The 20,872-nt window shown below is 30.0% G+C and overlaps 1 long non-coding RNA gene across 14 annotated transcripts in view; it reads right to left on the reverse strand.

The window, feature by feature from the left end:
• The window catches only part of LOC127735048 (uncharacterized), a 113,833-nt gene that overhangs the window by 48,121 nt on the left and 44,840 nt on the right, over positions 1 to 20,872 (reverse strand). For 4 of the 14 annotated variants that reach the window (XR_007997976.1, XR_007997972.1, XR_007997970.1 and 1 more), the window contains 4 exons: positions 13,721 to 13,803; positions 10,715 to 10,778; positions 9,542 to 9,626; positions 8,407 to 8,723 (listed from right to left, as the gene is read on the reverse strand). The exons of 2 other annotated variants lie outside the window; for them this stretch is intronic. This is a non-coding gene — a long non-coding RNA (uncharacterized LOC127735048). Of the gene's footprint in view, positions 1 to 8,406; positions 8,724 to 9,541; positions 9,627 to 10,714; positions 10,779 to 13,720; positions 13,804 to 14,679; positions 14,880 to 15,582; positions 15,778 to 20,872 lie in introns of those variants that run through there. 8 more of the 14 variants (XR_007997979.1, XR_007997965.1, XR_007997978.1 and 5 more) reach the window with 6 other exon arrangements.

The following is a 20,872-nucleotide window of genomic DNA, read 5'->3' on the forward strand; positions in this document are numbered from 1 at the left end:
TCACCAAAAGTTTCATTTCTGCAAATTTGTTGGTTTGTTTAAGTGAACAAGGACATCAAAAGCACTATTTTGTGTCAGAGTAGGGCTACTTTTACATATGTTCTAAATTGGAGGGAGTAATTGGTGGTCTGACACCTAAAGAGACAAAAAAAAAAGTTGATCAGAAATCGTTTGCTTTGCTTTATTCTTAATCCTTAGTCAATTTCTAGTTAAAAACAGCCTATCTGAGCATAATGCGACTTATATTACAAATTTCACAGCTCAATTTAAACTGACTGTAATGTATGACTTTGATAGAAAATACTTGAAAATTTCATTTTGGACTACAGGAACATAAACTTTCAATATCAAGATAAGTTTTTGTCGATTTTTCCTTGTTTGTTCTACTACTTTAAAGATTTTCCACAATTTTTACAATGAGTCTAGTAAAAAATCCTAGGTATTGAAGAGTCGAGGAATATTGACCCCCCTTTTTTTCACCTGGTGTCAGTAATGGGACTATTAACTGATCAAAAGTGTGGTCATGGTCATTTAACTGTTTTTATTTACTATCAGTCAAAAAAATTTAAGGTATAAAACTTTCATTTGAGATTTTAATGGGATTTTTGTGAGTTTATGCAGTGTTTACATCAGGCGACGTTATCTGCCAAATACATAGTATGACGCAATGATATAAGGGGTTAAATTAAATAATTTCATTAAATCTTCATGACGACAATATTTTGGGGGTAGTAAACAACCTATGTTTTAATATTTAACACCACAGAAACAACTTACTGTTACATTTTTAAAAATTTAGGACATTTTTGTATATGAAAGCATAATGTCAGGGTGGGAAAAGCTAAAAATAGCACAAATTCAGATTTAAGGCTCTAAATTTGCAATATCTGACTTTTTGCCTCAAAAAAGATTGAAATGTGGCTACTATCATTTCAATTGATCAGTTAAGACAGAAAAATCAATCGTTTTCTGATTTTGGGGTTTCACCGCATTTCGCTTAAAGGTGTCAGACCACCAATTAAATATCCCTATCTGTTCAACCAAATTTTGCAATTTTCACAGCTTTCTAAATATTTTACCTTAAGTTTAACTTCATAGAAACCAGGTATATCCTGAATTGTACATGTATCAGCTTTCTGCATGCCAATTTTCAACATACCTTTAAAGCCTTCTATTAAGAAAAAAACTGACCTTCAAAAAAGAGATACTCCAAAAATAACCCCTGGTTTTCTGGAAATCTTAAATTAATATACTATGGAGCTCATTAATCCTCAATTTTTAATGCAAACTCATAGACAAGTAAATTTTGGCTCAAAATGGTCTAAATATATTTCTCTTTCACCAAAAGTTTCATTTCTGCAAATTTGTTGGTTTGTTTAAGTAAACAAGGACATCAAAAGCACTACTTTGTGTCAGAGTAAGGCTCTTTTTACATACGTTCTAAATTGGAGGGAGTAATTGGTGGTCTGACACCGAAGTGTCATTAATATAGATAACACCTGCTAAACCACAATTCCTTCCAAACTAATAAATTTTCATTGAGTACTAAGATCATTTGCCGAAATTGGATTTTTTATATTTTGTAGATAAATGATTAGGGTTTAAGAAAAAACAAATTGATGGCATTAAAATATTTTTGCCACTTTAGAAAATATAGACTTTTAAATATTAGCAAATTTCACCGTTTCATAAAACTTCGGATATTTGGACCAGAATTGAGCAAATATAGAAAAAAAAAATTAACCTCAGGTATTATAGGTAAGATATTTGGCAGTTAAAATACAGTATTACAACATATTTAATTATTACCAATAAAACAATTACATGCTGCTAAACACTGGTATTTTTCAATTTAAAACTGCTGAAATTGGCTATTTTTCATCTTTGACCATAAATGGCTATTTATAGATGGAGCTCCATACAGAGAGTAACATAATAACATTGAATATTTTTTTAAAATATTTTGCACAGAAAGTAGTTGCTATGAAGGTATCATGTAAGCAAAATTTCAGGTCAATATGACAACATTGCATTTGGAACCTTTTGCATTGTTTTTTGGCAGATTGGCTCTTAAATACACTCATTATGTAGAGACAAGATAAAAAAAAAAGTAATTTTTTTCCTAAATATACATGGTTCAATGTTTTCTGCAAAGACGTACTATGGACCACGAATGCATTTGGTGTACTTTTTATACTTTAAGTTGTTTTTGTTTTATCGCTTCCAATTTCAACATATAACTGGGTATCGGTTTACACTAAATTTTCTTTGACATTTTTAGGCCGTCCATTTCAAACGGGTTATTTTCGGTTTTCGTTTTAGTGTTTTTAATTTTGTTTTAAATAACAAGTACAAAAAGCAATCCAGCCATTTTTTTTTTGACGTCTTGCGCAGATGGAAAAAAAATTAGATCTAATACACACAAAAATTGAACATTTACACACAGCAGATTTGTTGATTGAATTTTTGGTGTTTAATGCCACATTCAGTCCTATTGGCAATGTTACCGCATTTTCCAAAGAAACACCAATATTGTGCTCATCATCTTTATGTTATCTACAAAATATTATCAAAATTATAAACACTACCGTATAGTCACGGTGTAAGGTAGCAATACACAGTTAGAAGTTTAGTTCCGCATTTTGGCCATGGTGAATTTTTTAAATATGAAAGTTTTTGTACAATAAAATTTATTTTTAGATGGTTGAAGAATAATGTAGCTTTCCAAGTGGGTTTATATGAACATCAAGATTGTTTTTGCATGTTTTATAGGCCATTTTTCTGTTTGACATTCCATATTTTCACATCCTTACTGCCCATAGACCCAGAAATTATTGTAGTGTTTTTCAACCTCAAACTTTTCAATTCAAAATATGGAAAAATGAGCAGAAATACACATGATTTTTTTTTGGACCTCTTGATAGATAAATGTCTATGGTTTCAGGAAAGGTATCACTTTAATGGATTGAAATTCTCCTTTGAACCAAATTTTGGGGACTTTTGGGACATTTTTACTCCCCTTTATGCAATATTTTGTATCAAATAAATGCAGATTGTTTCCATGGTTACACCAAATTCACCATTATAACTATTGGAAATCAAATCTTTGGAAGATGCTGATTCCATATATATGCACATGCATAACACAAACATAAAGCCTTATTTGTTAGAAAGCAAGGGAAAGAGGGTGGTTAAAAATTATGAGTGTCAATTTTAAATTTTTCTACTAACTGTGTATTGCTACCTAAAGTTCAAATAATTATGATGTCTTGCAAGGCTATTTTATTTTTACGCTGTGACGCCGTCAAAGCAAAAAATAAAATAGCCTTGCAAGGCGATATAATTATTTGGACTACCAGGTATCCAGTTTCATAATTTATTGTTTCTTCGAATGATAAATGAAAGTTAAATCGTTGTTTTTCGTGAAGAGTTTTGTGGTATCAAAATAGAAACCACCGTAATTTATCTTAAGAGTTGTCGTTCTTAAACCCTATTTATAAATAATAATAATAATAAAATTCTTTATTTAACAAAGGTAACACATTTAACAATTACATGTCGAACCCTGAACAGGGGGGGGGGGGGGGGGGGGGGGGGGGGGGGGGGTGATAGGATGCAATTTGAAACAAAAGGTAGGACAGGAGTTTTGAGTAAAAAAAAAGGCAGGATGAGCAACTTGGCAAAAAAAAAGGCAGGATGACAATTTAAAAATGAATTTATGTAAAATAAGTCAGGATATTAATATTTGGAAAATAAATATATGACTTACTAGTTTAATAAAGCTAAAATATTTAATTAGTATCTCATACAACTTTCACATTAAACCCTTTAGTGGTTGCGGAGGAGTTGCGGACTGCAGGTAGTTACACTACACCAATAGTGATTTTCTCCTTTTTTGGTCCAAAGTTTCCCCCATATACCCTCAATGGGAAAAAAACATATGGTGCACAATTTCACAACCCCCACAAGACATATGTCATATCATTAGTTAGTTGGATTTAAATATATTCTGTTCTTTGAGAGGACTTAAGGATTGTAGATATATTACAAACAGACGGACGGACAGACCGACCGACATTATGAATATTATATATCCCCCAGCTATCAATAGCATGGGTATAATAAGTCTCTTTACAAAAGGATCAAATGGATTCAGCACAGCCAATAATTACAGGTCAAGCTAGCCCTACTGGCCTGTTAAATAATTTATTAAAAGAAGAACGCTTAGGGGATATGGTTGGGTCACTACTGTGGATATGCGTATGAATCTTTCCAATGGAATAAGACATGTACAGAAAATTTATCAAATCACCAATTAATATATATATCTAAATTAAAAAGGAGGGATATGTTGTATATATTTATGATATTTACTTGATAAAATCCCAGCAAATTAACAGAGCTATTGTTACTGTTATTCCTCTAAAAGTCACAGTGATGCTTTCAACATTTACAAAAAGATCACAGCAAGTTCAAAATGACCCCTTAGCAATTTTTAACTTCGTTTAGACTTTAACTGTCAGATTCTTATGTACATAAAATAACATGTTTCAATCATTTTCGTTTTATATTTATTCAAAATACATGTATCAAGGGAATTATAATACAGAAAAGTAAAACACTAAATTGACTAATCAATGACGGTGGCATTTTTTTGTTGTTACACTACTGTTTTTGCAACAAGAATCAATATTAAGTTGAAATGTCTATGCTATCTGTATGTAATATATGTTGCCAAGTCTGTAGAAACAGCATGTACCAGTATGTCATCACTTGACATTTTGCTTTGCAAATCTTTGTCATCAACTATATTCAAATTCTCAATTTTAACTAATGATGACTCAGCTGGACCTCTAGTTCCTCAATAGTTGAAATTATTAAAGGTTTGATTAAAAATTGGTCTTTTTTCTGTAGCACTGCATTCTATGTATATATCATGTAAAAATTCCATAGCCCTACTATTAAAACGTTTCAATGGCTAATAGAAACTGTAAAAGACCATCATTCTGCAATATTCAAATTTGTTGACAAAACTGATTGTAGAGAAACCTTTGTGCTCATGACACATGTCTTAGTCTAGAGAAGTTTCACTATGTAGTTACTATTTTCTTTGTTGGCAAATACACCCTTGCCTATGCATATATGATATTTTTCTAAGACGTGAGGTTTTTGTGTAAACCTTTATGCAATTTCACTCAGGACAAGCAAAGAATGATTCATCATCTGAAATATCCTCAGCTATTACATTTGCTCTTGGAAAATATTCTGTTTCTGCTGTTTCGTTATATCCTCCATCTAATTTGTCTTTGTAATATAAGTGTAATTAACAGCATGGCACGAAAGATTTCTTCTTAATAAATGGCATTTGTACCTTCAAAAAAAAAAACACAACATATTATCATAACCTAGGCAAATATTGACAAATGCTAAAATAATAGTGTTCTAGCTCAAAGTTTTTCTTCTTCTCAAAAATGACACGAGACATATTGTTGTCTTAAACAGACTAGAAATTTTACTAACACTACTTTTTTTTAGAACACTACAAAGGTTAGTACTAGTGGAGCCTGACAGGCTTTCCCTTCCTAAGTACCTGAGAACCTTCTCTCATTATTGTATTTTTATGGAGTTTTTATTGATAACTTCAATTCTTATAATTCTTATGCAATTCATTTGTAACAAATGTTTGGAGTTTAGATCCCACAGTCTTCCTGTCTTTAAACCAGCATTTTCAATTTCTGCTATTTTTAATTTTTTTTCTTTGAAGAAAAAAAATAACCACAATTTTTGCCTGAAAACTGGCTTTTTGTCAAAATTAATTTGTATCTTATGAAATATGAGTTTTTTTAATTTGTCTACTTTTTGCCTTTAATTTTTTTATGGGTTGGAAAAACAGGCAAAAATTCCAAAAGGGGGCAGGGGGGGGGGGGTCTTTGGACACATGTATCATTGGTCTGCTCAAGACTTTTTTATTTTTGTTTGACGATTCTATTATAATATACAGTTTGACATGTGACTGCTTCCATTGGCAATTTGATACAATTTCATGTGATCATTCATAACAACATGCAGGTATTTGATAACCCATATCAAATTCATGAAGTGTGCTAGTAAATTTCATTTAGCCAATGTCACAGTACTGACCTGGACCTGAAAATAACCAAAGATAAAAGTCATCAAGAATTTGGTCCACCAAGACAATGCATACTGGATGGTGGCATCATTTTTACCATTCTTGAGTTATGCCCCTTTATAAACATAAAAATTGCTGAATTTTTCGTTTCCGTTCTCTAATATTAAACTTTAGTTTTCTCAACCAAATGTTATGAAACTTATACACAATGCTTATAATCATCAAATATTTTCTACGTTCAGAATACGAAGGGGGAAATTAAGTTTTTATTTTTACATTGATCTTTTGATGTGGTCTTTTTATAGATTCATGACGAGGTAAAGGTCAGATGAAATCTGCCAGACAGACATGTTCACTTTACACCAAATATAGTGACCCTCTTGCTTATAGTACCTGAGAAACAGATAAAACCATGTAAACTTATTTAAGGATCTGGTCTTGCTAATCATTTTTGGTATATAAATTTTCTATCTATTATAGTTTTCAGGCTAATAGGCATAACGGAAAAAAAATGGTTTCATCTTCTCTATCTATAGTGGTTTTCAAGATAACAGACAAATTCTCCTTTATCCTTATGTTCTATATTAAACCATGTTGCCCTTGTTGGTTGGCAGTTGGGGTCATTGAACACATTTTGTAAACTAGACACCATAATGATTAATCAAATTTGGCCAAGAAGTTTCAGAGGTGAATACATGTATTTGTGTAAAAGATAATGGACGGTGACAAATGCCAAGTGAGGAGAAAAGCTCACTTGAACCTTTGGGACATGTGAGGTAAAAAATTAGAAAACTGACGTAGGAAACCTCTCGCACATAAACAAAAATAAATTCGGATACAAACTAAGCAATATATTTTATCAGGTTTCAAGTTTCGGGAATTTTGTCACAGGATAAAATTTAGGATATATGTCCTATGTAAATATAAAGTGCCTTACAAAAAACCTGACTACTTGATGAAAAACACAGCACAAACTTATTTTTATGCCCCACCTACGATAGTAGAGGGGCAATACGTTTTTCGGTCTATACGTCCTTTCGTTTGTTCATTCGTTTGTCCGTCCCGTTTCAGGTTATTTATTTGTATATTTTAGATATTTGTAAGCAATTTTTATTGTAATGAGCATGGTCTTGACTAGAATAAAAACTACATATAAATTATATTGAGTTATCATATGATTTGTGTATTCCTAGTACAATACATAATTTTACGTATGTATTAATCGGTGTAATTCTGAATTTTACAAGTTGGTTCTACAATATCATTAAAACTATATGATGGTTCACTCAGCATTTAAAGCCACAATAAATCTAAAATTAAAACTATATGGTGGTTCACTCTGCATTAAAAGCCACAATAAATCCATGATTTAAATATATGTTAAAAGTTTAAAATTTGTAACCCCCCTTATTTACTAGTATGAAACATGCTGTACAACTAGAATGTACAATTTGTTCCAGAATTTTTTGTTTACCTTGAGTACATTTGTATATGGGAAACACAGTGAAGGCAATGTATATTGAGACTATGAAAAAGGGTAGGTACATGTAACTAAACATGCTATTGAATATATCGACCTAATTTAAAGGAAACGAAAAAAATATGAGTGACAAGCATATAATGGCAAAAAAAGTTGTTAACAGTCCTGTTTAAACTAACTTAATTCTTGATATTTTAATGTGGCTCTTTATTCCAGGCTTGTGACTGGCAAGTTGTACTGTATTCATAATAATAAGCACCTTGGTTTTATTTAGAAATTAAAAATGGGGTATCTTACAATGTATATCAATGAAAATGATAAAAGACGTAAATATTGGGTCTGATCTAGATGATGATTGTAAAGATAATTTTTAAAATAGATTTCCTGCATAATGAGGTTATATTATTTAATCACAAAATTTGTAGGTAAATCTAAGAGTGCTATCACGATTGTGGGTGTTATGGTGCATGAATATTAGCGAATACAGTATTACTTGGCTGCATTACCCACCTCCCTCCTCAATTTTTTTTTTCTTTTTCTTTCATTTTTTTTTAATATTCTTTTCTTTTTTTTAATTTTCTTTCTTTTCTTTTCTTTTCTTTTCTTTTCTTTTCTTTTCTTTTCTTTCTCTCTTTTCTATTCTTTTTTTTAATTTTCTTTCTTTCTTTTTTTTTTTTTTTTTTTTTCTTTTCATTTTGTTTTCATTTTGTTTTCTTTCATTTTTCTATTCATTACATGATGTATGTACACAAGTTTCAAGCACATGCATTATTTTTTTTCTTTCTTATATAAATATATATATATATATACATGTATGTACAGTCTTCTTAAACTTGTAGAAGATTTTGAACAATTGTTTTTAGAATCAGAACTCAGTACTGATGCCCCAATGTTCCAGTAGTTGTTTTGTTTGTTGATGCAGTGCATTTTTTGTCTTCATTTGGTTGTATTTTCCAAGCATTTTAAATCCAACAATCATCTTGGCTCTCTCAAACTGTTCAGTAAAAAACCTGTTTCCTGGATTTTCCGTTGCAAGTCTTCAGTATATTGTAAAACTTTTAACTTCTTCACCGGTTCCTAGAATTGTATCAACCAGTGTTGTTGTTATTTTGTCTGGAAAAAATGATTTATTGATTTATAACATTAAAGAAGACTAATGATTTGTAGATCAAACAGAGGTTTTTTTTTATATATTTTATTGTTTAATGTTGATTATCTGCATAAGGAATCATTTATATTGGGATATTATGACCAAAAGGCTAGTTTAGCTAGTGCATTCTCAGATAGTAGCCTGGGCCTGTATGCATAATTTATAAAGCTACTTAAGTTAAGATTTGTTACGAACAGAGAGATTTTTCTACAGGTCCTACAATAAAAAATTGAAAACAACACGTTTGATAATTTCATGCGTCCGAAGCGCTTTTCTAGATTTACCTTCATCAGGAACGCTCAAAGCCAAACATTTGAAATCCGAGGGATGTATAAGTACGGAAACAGTTGAAGAGCTATATGACAAAAATACATAAAACAAATAGCCAAATTTGTCTAATTAGTACTACGACTGGATGTCTTAACTTAAGTGGTTTATGCATACAGGCCCTTGAGACTCAATACCAATTTGACAAAAAATATGTTTTGGAGCAATGCTCCATTCCAAACCCAATTACATGCAGCTGTGCATATATTTGTGTACATGTACTTTTAGGGCACACATGGGCACTGACTAGGATGTAATTGGGCTTGCATGTATTTTCTTGCAATCTCTTGAAAAATCATACATAAACATTTAGAATTAGTAGAAATTAGTCCTTTTAAATTGTGGTTAAAAGTATCCCCATCTTTCCTTATAATACATCACATTAATGGAACAGTAATTTTGCACACTGCTGAAGCATGTTTTGTTTGAAAACTATATACAGATATATATCTACCTGTTTGTGTACCCATGTTTATTACAGATTCAGTTTCTTCATGTTCCTGACAATTTTTCAAGCCAAAAGGATCCAAAATCTTCATCTGCATATAAATAAAAAAAGCCTAAGTCCAAATTAAAATATATGTGTGGTTCCAGTTACATTCTCAAAAAAAGATAGGGTCGGTGTGTTCACGGAGTCCGATTCTGGTATTATACATGCCCCTACCGCAAGTAAAATAACGGACATGTTATGTTTTTCGTTAATTTTGTTGCATTTTTAGCCGTAGTGGATACTTTTATTGGAAATTCATATGACAGAAGTCTGAATTTAATTATTGAAATTCGCATTCCATAAAATGGGATCATTCAAAATTTATTTTACAGAATAAAAAAAAGTTCATGGGTGGATCTGGTAACTGGAACCACATATGTATTTTTATTTTGCCTGAATTCAATCGGCAATCATGGCAATTGGTCATATTTTAATTGAGGTAGGTTTTAAAAATTAGTATCAAAATGAAGGCAATAGAATGTGATTTAAAAAGAATTTTTTGTTTCTGTTTGTTGTTAACATATAGGTCATTTTTTATGCCAGCACCGAAGCTGAGGGGGCATCAAGTGTTACCCTTGTCTGTCTGTATGTGCATCCCAAAAGTGGTTACTTAACTTTAGTTCGCCTCGACCAAATGTTTTGAAACTTATACACAATGCTAATTACCACAAAACACTGTTCAGCTTTGAATTTAAATGGTGTCACTTTTACATGTTATATGGACACATTCTCCATTTATTTATCTTATTGCAAATTAGATCTATGAAAAAATAACAAGGATTTTATAAGATTTTTAAACATGGGATTTTAAACCATATGTCATAAAATTATGAAAAGATAAGTAGGGGTAAGTGGGCAAAATTGTAATGGCACTTCATGGATAAAACAAGAGGATTCTGAATATCTGACAAAAAGTTAAAAAAAAAGAAAAAAAGAGAGACCATCCTTTAGTATTAATGCATTTACGACACTTGGACAAAGAATATAACCATATAATATATCCCCTGTGGTTCAAAGTAGACAAAAAGAACTTCTGACCAATCTCTTAAAACTATCAAGCCTAATGCACATTATATTCCTCTCAATTTTTATTTTAAGATGAAAATAAAATTTGTTTTCAACAGAGTATATACCTACTAATTTATGAGTATTAGACCACAAAGTTTTACTCCCCATCCATGAAAACAGTCACTGTAATAACCTAAAAAGGAATTAAAATTGACACAAATTATATATTTTACTAAAGTGTTAAATTGTCAGCCAAAAAATTAGTTTTCTGACTTCAGATTTCGCATAGCATCAACACCAGTTTAATGTCTATAAAACCAGAAAAAAAAAACATGTTTTGATTTTGTTTTAACATTAATTATTTTTCTCAATCTATGATTTGTCTCCCATTGAATGACACATTTTTGCTGTTTGTTGTACAACCCTCCTCTGAAGGTGAAATCTATCTCAGAATTAACTTTTCAAATGATATATTATTTTATTCATGTTACTGGAAACCAAATATCAAACTGATAAAATAACTTTCTTGGTACTTTGAATGTGGAAAATAAATGTTTTTTTGTCGTATTTTCATAAAATTCTATGAAGGTTTGACAAAGTAATTGATAACTAATAGAAGGTTTGACAAAGTAGTTGATAACTAATATTTTAACCTTAAAATTATCTTAGTGAAAACTTTGAAAAAAGTCCATTTATTGCATCTGTTGCAATGAAGGACTGATTTCCAAGTTAAATAAAAATTGATAATTCCCCTTCTCTGATTTTATATACAGCAATAATAACATACATTATAAAGATATTTAGGCATCACTGGAGAATATTAGTACAAAATAATTCACTAAGTAAACAATGATTTTCACTGTGCAAAACTAGTTAATTGCTTTTCCTGTGTAACTGTTTGCTCTAAATATGCTTGAAATATTTGCCACTGGCATTAAGCAATCAACGGTCAATAGTTAAATTAAGCTTGCAATAATGCTCAATATAAACAACTGGCGTTGAACAAATTAATGCTAATAAATGACCACTGTATTAACAGTGCAGCACTGGGAAAACATGCAATATAAATTGTATTAGATTTCTTAATTATGAAGTACCTCCATCTGTAATTTAAAACAATGACAATTCTATTGATAAAAAATTAATAAAACCGCTGTTAGTAAAATAGCTTTTTATTTTGTCATCCTTTTTCTTACACTGTGTCTGTTTATTTGAAAGCAGAAGTCCCTGTGCACATTGTACCATATCTTGGATATTTGACTATGTGGATTACTATATCTTTCCTCCAGATGTCCTTAGATAGCTGCTTTGATTTATTTTTAGAATCCAACCCAAACCCAACGTCTTCTATCGTGTCCCCCATCATTGTATTGCCGTAAACTTCACAGGAGACATATAAGCGCTAATAGTTTTGAGACGTTCTGGCGCTTTAAACTGGACACGTTTTGGCGAATAACATTTATTGGACACGTTTGGGGGAGTGAAATCAGTCAAATTTGGGCGATTTAAGATTTTAAGGACACGTTTGGGGGAATCGGACATGTTTGGGGGGATGGACACGTTTGGGAGTGTTACATATATATCATGATTTCTTCAACTACTCTTAAATATGTTCACCAAAGTTAAACTGAATCTTGAACAGTTTGTACATACTTACAATTTAACTTTTTTAAATATTACTTTTGCACATATGCAGTTTTAGTTGTTAATTCTACAGGTCTTTGAAGCATTTCATATTAGTGTTGATATATCAAAGGAAAGATGGGCATCTCACATCATCCTTTGGGCTCTCAGTTAATTCTCATCTGAGTTTTTGGACATTTAAGAAATTTTATTGTCTGGATTTATAAACCAAATTATTTTTATTCCCCCAAGTATTCTGTTGTCTGGTCACTATCTTCAGTTCCAACTTGTTTGGCTGCCATGCTGCTATATCTAAAGCTAAATGGAGCCATGCTGTGTTCCTTTGAATTGAAAGGTGTGTCACGGTCTTTGAAGTTTGCTCCTTATGAATGGCTAATAAACTTTTAGGCCACAAACGGTGAAAATTAAAATAATCAACTTTTTCGACAATTACACAAACTATAAGCTTACATGATTTTACTTCTTTCAGTCTTTCTTACATCACAGAGTCAGTCTTACCAAAAACTATTTGAAGCACTAGCTCTTTGGGCTAGTAGAAAAAAAAAATACTAGCCCGAAGTTATATGTACTAGACCAAAATAAAATAGTGTCAGCAGTGAGGATCACGAAGTGAGCCGAACCAACTAGGGGGGTTTGGGGGCATGCCCCCCTTGAAAATTTGGAATATTAGATGTAAAATCCTGCATTCTGAGGTTACATTATTGTATCTGGAAGTGTATATAACTTGTCAAAAATGTAGAGTTTGTTCTCCATGTAATATGAAAAATTCTACTTTCCTTCAATAAAAACCTTCTCAAAACTGTTTACAAGACTCTTTTCTTTGAATTTAAGACATACATGTACAAGTCGTCCTAATAACCAATCGTCTAAAATACACAAGATGTCAAGCGGGCAGTTACGAATTAATGTCTTCCGACGCAAAAATGTTCATTTTTTTTTAATTTTCTGTTATGAATATATTTTATTTAGTCAATGCAACACAAATCAATCAATGATTACCAAAATTTGACATTTTGAAAACGTTTTTGCGCTTTTTATTTTTATTTTGAACAATCGGTTATTAGGAAGACCGTCAAAACTGGTTTACGGTATTTTTGCAAGGAAGAGAGTATCAGTTTATTGTTATTGATGGCGTGACATTCTGCAGTTACAGTAACGATTAAAAAAGTGCACACAGATATGCACTAGACCGGTCGGACTATCGGCAGTGTACGTTCACTAGTCCGAGCTTATTTAAACTAGACATGGGCTTCAGGCTACCTCTTAACGACGCAGACTGCAGAGTACTAGAATGTCCTACCACAGAGTAGGTTACCTATCGAAAAGTTCTATACTCTCTAGTCAATTCAATAACATGAAAATAGATTATAACAATACATTTTTATTAAAGTATGTATCATTAGAATATTAATTTGAAAGCTATAAATATTAAACCCAGTTGTGATTAAAAAACCAAGCAATTTTCCCAGGGGAAACTGATTTTATCATTACCTAACAAGGTTTATCCTAACTCATCTTCATCTTCTATGTACAATGGAACCATCTTCAAGCTGTACCACTAAAACTTCTCAGGCCTGCATTTGTAACAAAAACAAAAATTATAAATGAGTGATGTGTTGGATAATTTCTGGCACAAATAATTTACCATTAATTCAGAAACACTATTGCGAGGTTTTATTAATCTGAATAATGCGACAGGTTGAGTATTGCAATGATAAGAAACTCCAATTCCGATATCTGTATGAAGAATTTCCTGAAATTCAATAAGATAATCTTACTGTTAGTCCATTATGTAAAAATCGCAATAATAAATGCACACAATAAATTCTGAATTTACAGTAGTTTGCTTTGATAAGAGAAACACAAAAGTATGAATTTGTGATGTGTATAGATTGTAGGATATCTTTATATATATTACTGCTGGTATATCTTTATTTGACTTCAGTATTGAAGACTTTTTAATAATATAATCATTATTTCCCAAATTAATGTGCGTGTCAAATTATCAGAAGTTGGTGGCTAACCAAAACAATCTGATGTATACATTTTGACAAAAATGATTAAAATTCAACTGAATCTCAAACAATCTAAATCAAGTCATATTTTCCAAATTACTTTTAAAAAAAATCGACTAAATATGTAGATATCCAAATTGACAATCGGAAACTTTACTTTCGTTCAGGAGAGACTATTAGAGAAAGGGTTTCCAAATTGTCAATGTTAAGAGACTATTTGCTGTTATAATTAATTCAGAAATTAATGTGATGCATGTTTCAATTCAAATCCTAAATTGGAGTACAAGTATACTTTTTTCATTAGAGTATAAATTTGAAAAAGAAATTTTGGACTAATTTGTAATAAATTTTCAAGCTGTTTCTCCAGGGAAAACTGATTTTATTACCTTACAACTATTAACAGTTTAAGTACAATTGTAACGACAAAATACGTACATCGTCATCTAGGCATCAACAATTATATCATCTCCATGTCTAGGACGTCTTTTTTCTTCTCTCTGGGCTGCCGTCTATCTGTAATACATATTCAAATTATTTTAATATCTATCAGACAACTATTAATAAATAAAAAAAAAATATACTTACTTTCGGATGCATATGTTACCTGTCCTGACGTAAATATCCTGGGCTGGTATCTGAAACAAAAACAAAATAAGTTCAAAAATATTGAACCAAATATAAAACTTAAAAAATTTGCTACTTTAATTTTTTTTTCTTTCAAAATATCTATAAAGAAAAACTGGCATTAATGGCAGCCATCATCATTGGTCAATTGCTCTTTTTGACTGTATATCATTAACTTATTTTCATTTTAAATCTATATTTCAATCAGTAATGAAGACGGTTTAATGATCTAATCATTATTTCCCAAATTAATGTGCGTGTCAAATTATCAGAAGTTGGTGGCTAACCAAAACAATCTGATGTATACATTTTGAACAAAAATGATTAAAATTCAACTGAATCTCAAACAATCTAAATCAAGTCATATTTTCCAAATTACTTTTAAAAAAAATCGACTTAATATGTAGATATCCAAATTGACAATCGGAAACTTTACTTTCGTTCAGGAGAGACTATTAGAGAAAGGGTTTCCAAATTGTCAAGGTTAAGAGACTATTTGCTGTTATAATTAATTCAGAAATTAATGTGATGCATGTTTCAATTCAAATCCTAAATTGGAGTACAAGTATACTTTTTTCATTAGAGTATAAATTTGAAAAAGAAATTTTGGACTAATTTGTAATAAATTTTCAAGCTGTTTCTCCAGGGAAAACTGATTTTATTACCTTACAACTATTAACAGTTTAAGTACAATTGTAACGACAAAATACGTACATCATCATCTAAGCATCAACAATTATATCATCTCCATGTCTAGGACTTCTTTTTTCTTCTCTCTGGGCTGCCGTCTATCTGTAATACATATTCAAATTATTTTAATATCTATCAGAAAACTATTAATAAATAAAAAAAAAATATACTTACTTTCGGATGCATATGTTACCTGTCCTGAGGTAAATATCCTGGGGCTGGTATCTGAAACAAAAACAAAATAAGTTCAAAAATATTGAACCAAATATAAAACTTAAAAAATTTGCTACTTTAATTTTTTTTTCTTTCAAAATATCTATAAAAGAAAAACTGGCATTAATGGCAGCCATCATCATTGGTCAATTGCTCTTTTTGACTGTATATCATTAACTTATTTTCATTTTAAATCTATATTTCAATCAGTAATGAAGACGGTTTAATGATATAATCATTATTTCCCAAATTAATGTGCGTGTCAAATTATCAGAAGTTGGTGGCTAACCAAAACAATCTGATGTATACATTTTGAACAAAAATGATTAAAATTCAACTGAATCTCAAACAATCTAAATCAAGTCATATTTTCCAAATTACTTTTAAAAAAAATCGACTAAATATGTAGATATCCAAATTGACAATTGGAAACTTTACTTTCGTTCAGGAGAGACTATTAGAGAAAGGGTTTCCAAATTGTCAATGTTAAGAGACTATTTGCTGTTATAATTAATTCAGAAATTAATGTGATGCATGTTTCAATTCAAATCCTAAATTGGAGTACAAGTATACTTTTTTCATTAGAGTATAAATTTGAAAAAGAAATTTTGGACTAATTTGTAATAAATTTTCAAGCTGTTTCTCCAGGGAAAACTGATTTTATTACCTTACAACTATTAACAGTTTAAGTACAATTGTAACGACAAAATACGTACATCATCATCTAGGCATCAACAATTATATCATCTCCATGTCTAGGACTTCTTTTTTCTTCTCTCTGGGCTGCCGTCTATCTGTAATACATATTCAAATTATTTTAATATCTATCAGAAAACTATTAATAAATAAAAAAAAAATATACTTACTTTCGGATGCATATGTTACCTGTCCTGACGTAAATATCCTGGGGCTGGTATCTGAAACAAAAACAAAATAAGTTCAAAAATATTGAACCAAATATAAAACTTAAAAGATTTGCTACTTAAATTTTTTTTCTTTCAAAATATCTATAAAGAAAAACAGGCATTAATGGCAGCCATCATCATTGGTCAATTGCTCTTTTTGACTGTATATCATTAACTTATTTTCATTTTAAATCTATATTTCAATCAGTAATGAAGACGGTTTAATGATATAATCATTATTTCCCAAATTAATGTGCGTGTCAAATTATCAGAAGTTGGTGGCTAACCAAAACAATCTGATGTATACATTTTGAACAAAAATGATTAAAATTCAACTGAATCTCAAACAATCTAAATCAAGTCATATTTTCCAAATTACTTTTAAAAAAAATTTCGACTAAATATGTAGATATCCAAATTGACAATCGGAAACTTTACTTTCGTTCAGGAGAGACTATTAGAGAAAGGGTTTCCAAATTGTCAATGTTAAGAGACTATTTGCTGTTATAATTAATTCAGAAATTAATGTGATGCATGTTTCAATTCAAATCCTAAATTGGAGTACAAGTATACTTTTTTCATTAGAGTATAAATTTGAAAAAGAACTTTTGGACTAATTTGTAATAAATTTTCAAGCTGTTTCTCCAGGGAAAACTGATTTTATTACCTTACAACTATTAACAGTTTAAGTACAATTGTAACGACAAAATACGTACATCATCATCTAGGCATCAACAATTATATCATCTCCATGTCTAGGACTTCTTTTTTCTTCTCTCTGGGCTGCCGTCTATCTGTAATACATATTCAAATTATTTTAATATCTATCAGAAAACTATTATTAAATAAAAAAAAAATATACTTACTTTCGGATGCATATGTTACCTGTCCTGACGTAAATATCCTGGGGCTGGTATCTGAAACAAAAACAAAATAAGTTCAAAAATATTGAACCAAATATAAAACTTAAAAAATTTGCTACTTTAATTTTTTTTTCTTTCAAAATATCTATAAAGAAAAACTGGCATTAATGGCAGCCATCATCATTGGTCAATTGCTCTTTTTGACTGTATATCATTAACTTATTTTCATTTTAAATCTATATTTCAATCAGTAATGAAGACGGTTTAATGATATAATCATTATTTCCCAAATTAATGTGCGTGTCAAATTATCAGAAGTTGGTGGCTAACCAAAACAATCTGATGTATACATTTTGAACAAAAATGATTAAAATTCAACTGAATCTCAAACAATCTAAATCAAGTCATATTTTCCAAATTACTTTTAAAAAAAATCGACTAAATATGTAGATATCCAAATTGACAATCGGAAACTTTACTTTCGTTCAGGAGAGACTATTAGAGAAAGGGTTTCCAAATTGTCAATGTTAAGAGACTATTTGCTGTTATAATTAATTCAGAAATTAATGTGATGCATGTTTCAATTCAAATCCTAAATTGGAGTACAAGTATACTTTTTTCATTAGAGTATAAATTTGAAAAAGAAATTTTGGACTAATTTGTAATAAATTTTCAAGCTGTTTCTCCAGGGAAAACTGATTTTATTACCTTACAACTATTAACAGTTTAAGTACAATTGTAACGACAAAATACGTACATCATCATCTAGGCATCAACAATTATATCATCTCCATGTCTAGGACTTCTTTTTTCTTCTCTCTGGGCTGCCGTCTATCTGTAATACATATTCAAATTATTTTAATATCTATCAGAAAACTATTAATAAATAAAAAAAAAATATACTTACTTTCGGATGCATATGTTACCTGTCCTGACGTAAATATCCTGGGGCTGGTATCTGAAACAAAAACAAAATAAGTTCAAAAATATTGAACCAAATATAAAACTTAAAAAATTTGCTACTTTAATTTTTTTTTCTTTCAAAATATCTATAAAGAAAAACTGGCATTAATGGCAGCCATCATCATTGGTCAATTGCTCTTTTTGACTGTATATCATTAACTTATTTTCATTTTAAATCTATATTTCAATCAGTAATGAAGACGGTTTAATGATATAATCATTATTTCCCAAATTAATGTGCGTGTCAAATTATCAGAAGTTGGTGGCTAACCAAAACAATCTGATGTATACATTTTGAACAAAAATGATTAAAATTCAACTGAATCTCAAACAATCTAAATCAAGTCATATTTTCCAAATTACTTTTAAAAAAAATCGACTAAATATGTAGATATCCAAATTGACAATCGGAAACTTTACTTTCGTTCAGGAGAGACTATTAGAGAAAGGGTTTCCAAATTGTCAATGTTAAGAGACTATTTGCTGTTATAATTAATTCAGAAATTAATGTGATGCATGTTTCAATTCAAATCCTAAATTGGAGTACAAGTATACTTTTTTCATTAGAGTATAAATTTGAAAAAGAAATTTTGGACTAATTTGTAATAAATTTTCAAGCTGTTTCTCCAGGGAAAACTGATTTTATTACCTTACAACTATTAACAGTTTAAGTACAATTGTAACGACAAAATACGTACATCATCATCTAGGCATCAACAATTATATCATCTCCATGTCTAGGACTTCTTTTTTCTTCTCTCTGGGCTGCCGTCTATCTGTAATACATATTCAAATTATTTTAATATCTATCAGAAAACTATTATTAAATAAAAAAAAAATATACTTACTTTCGGATGCATATGTTACCTGTCCTGACGTAAATATCCTGGGGCTGGTATCTGAAACAAAAACAAAATAAGTTCAAAAATATTGAACCAAATATAAAACTTAAAAAATTTGCTACTTTAATTTTTTTTTCTTTCAAAATATCTATAAAGAAAAACTGGCATTAATGGCAGCCATCATCATTGGTCAATTGCTCTTTTTGACTGTATATCATTAACTTATTTTCATTTTAAATCTATATTTCAATCAGTAATGAAGACGGTTTAATGATATAATCATTATTTCCCAAATTAATGTGCGTGTCAAATTATCAGAAGTTGGTGGCTAACCAAAACAATCTGATGTATACATTTTGAACAAAAATGATTAAAATTCAACTGAATCTCAAACAATCTAAATCAAGTCATATTTTCCAAATTACTTTTAAAAAAAATCGACTAAATATGTAGATATCCAAATTGACAATCGGAAACTTTACTTTCGTTCAGGAGAGACTATTAGAGAAAGGGTTTCCAAATTGTCAATGTTAAGAGACTATTTGCTGTTATAATTAATTCAGAAATTAATGTGATGCATGTTTCAATTCAAATCCTAAATTGGAGTACAAGTATACTTTTTTCATTAGAGTATAAATTTGAAAAAGAAATTTTGGACTAATTTGTAATAAATTTTCAAGCTGTTTCTCCAGGGAAAACTGATTTTATTACCTTACAACTATTAACAGTTTAAGTACAATTGTAACGACAAAATACGTACATCATCATCTAGGCATCAACAATTATATCATCTCCATGTCTAGGACTTCTTTTTTCTTCTCTCTGGGCTGCCGTCTATCTGTAATACATATTCAAATTATTTTAATATCTATCAGAAAACTATTAATAAATAAAAAAAAAATATACTTACTTTCGGATGCATATGTTACCTGTCCTGACGTAAATATCCTGGGGCTGGTATCTGAAACAAAAACAAAATAAGTTCAAAAATATTGAACCAAATATAAAACTTAAAAAATTTGCTACTTTAATTTTTTTTTCTTTCAAAATATCTATAAAGAAAAACAGGCATTAATGGCAGCCATCATCATTGGTCAATTGCTCTTTTTGACTGTATATCATTAACTTATTTTCATTTTAAATCTATATTTCAATCAGTAATGAAGACGGTTTAATGATATAATCATTATTTCCCAAATTAATGTGCGTGTCAAATTATCAGAAGTTGGTGGCTAACCAAAACAATCTGATGTATACATTTTGAACAAAAATGATTAAAATTCAACTGAATCTCAAACAATCTAAATCAAGTCATATTTTCCAAATTACTTTTAAAAAAAATCGACTAAATATGTAGATATCCAAATTGACAATCGGAAACTTTACTTTCGTTCAGGAGAGACTATTAGAGAAAGGGTTTCCAAATTGTCAATGTTAAGAGACTATATGCTGTTATAATTAATTCAGAAATTAATGTGATGCATGTTTCAATTCAAATCCTAAATTGGAGTACAAGTATACTTTTTTC

This window comes from Mytilus californianus, unplaced genomic scaffold, assembly GCF_021869535.1.
Source record: "Mytilus californianus isolate M0D057914Y unplaced genomic scaffold, xbMytCali1.0.p SCAF_3, whole genome shotgun sequence".
NCBI classification, from domain to species: domain Eukaryota; kingdom Metazoa; phylum Mollusca; class Bivalvia; order Mytilida; family Mytilidae; genus Mytilus; species Mytilus californianus.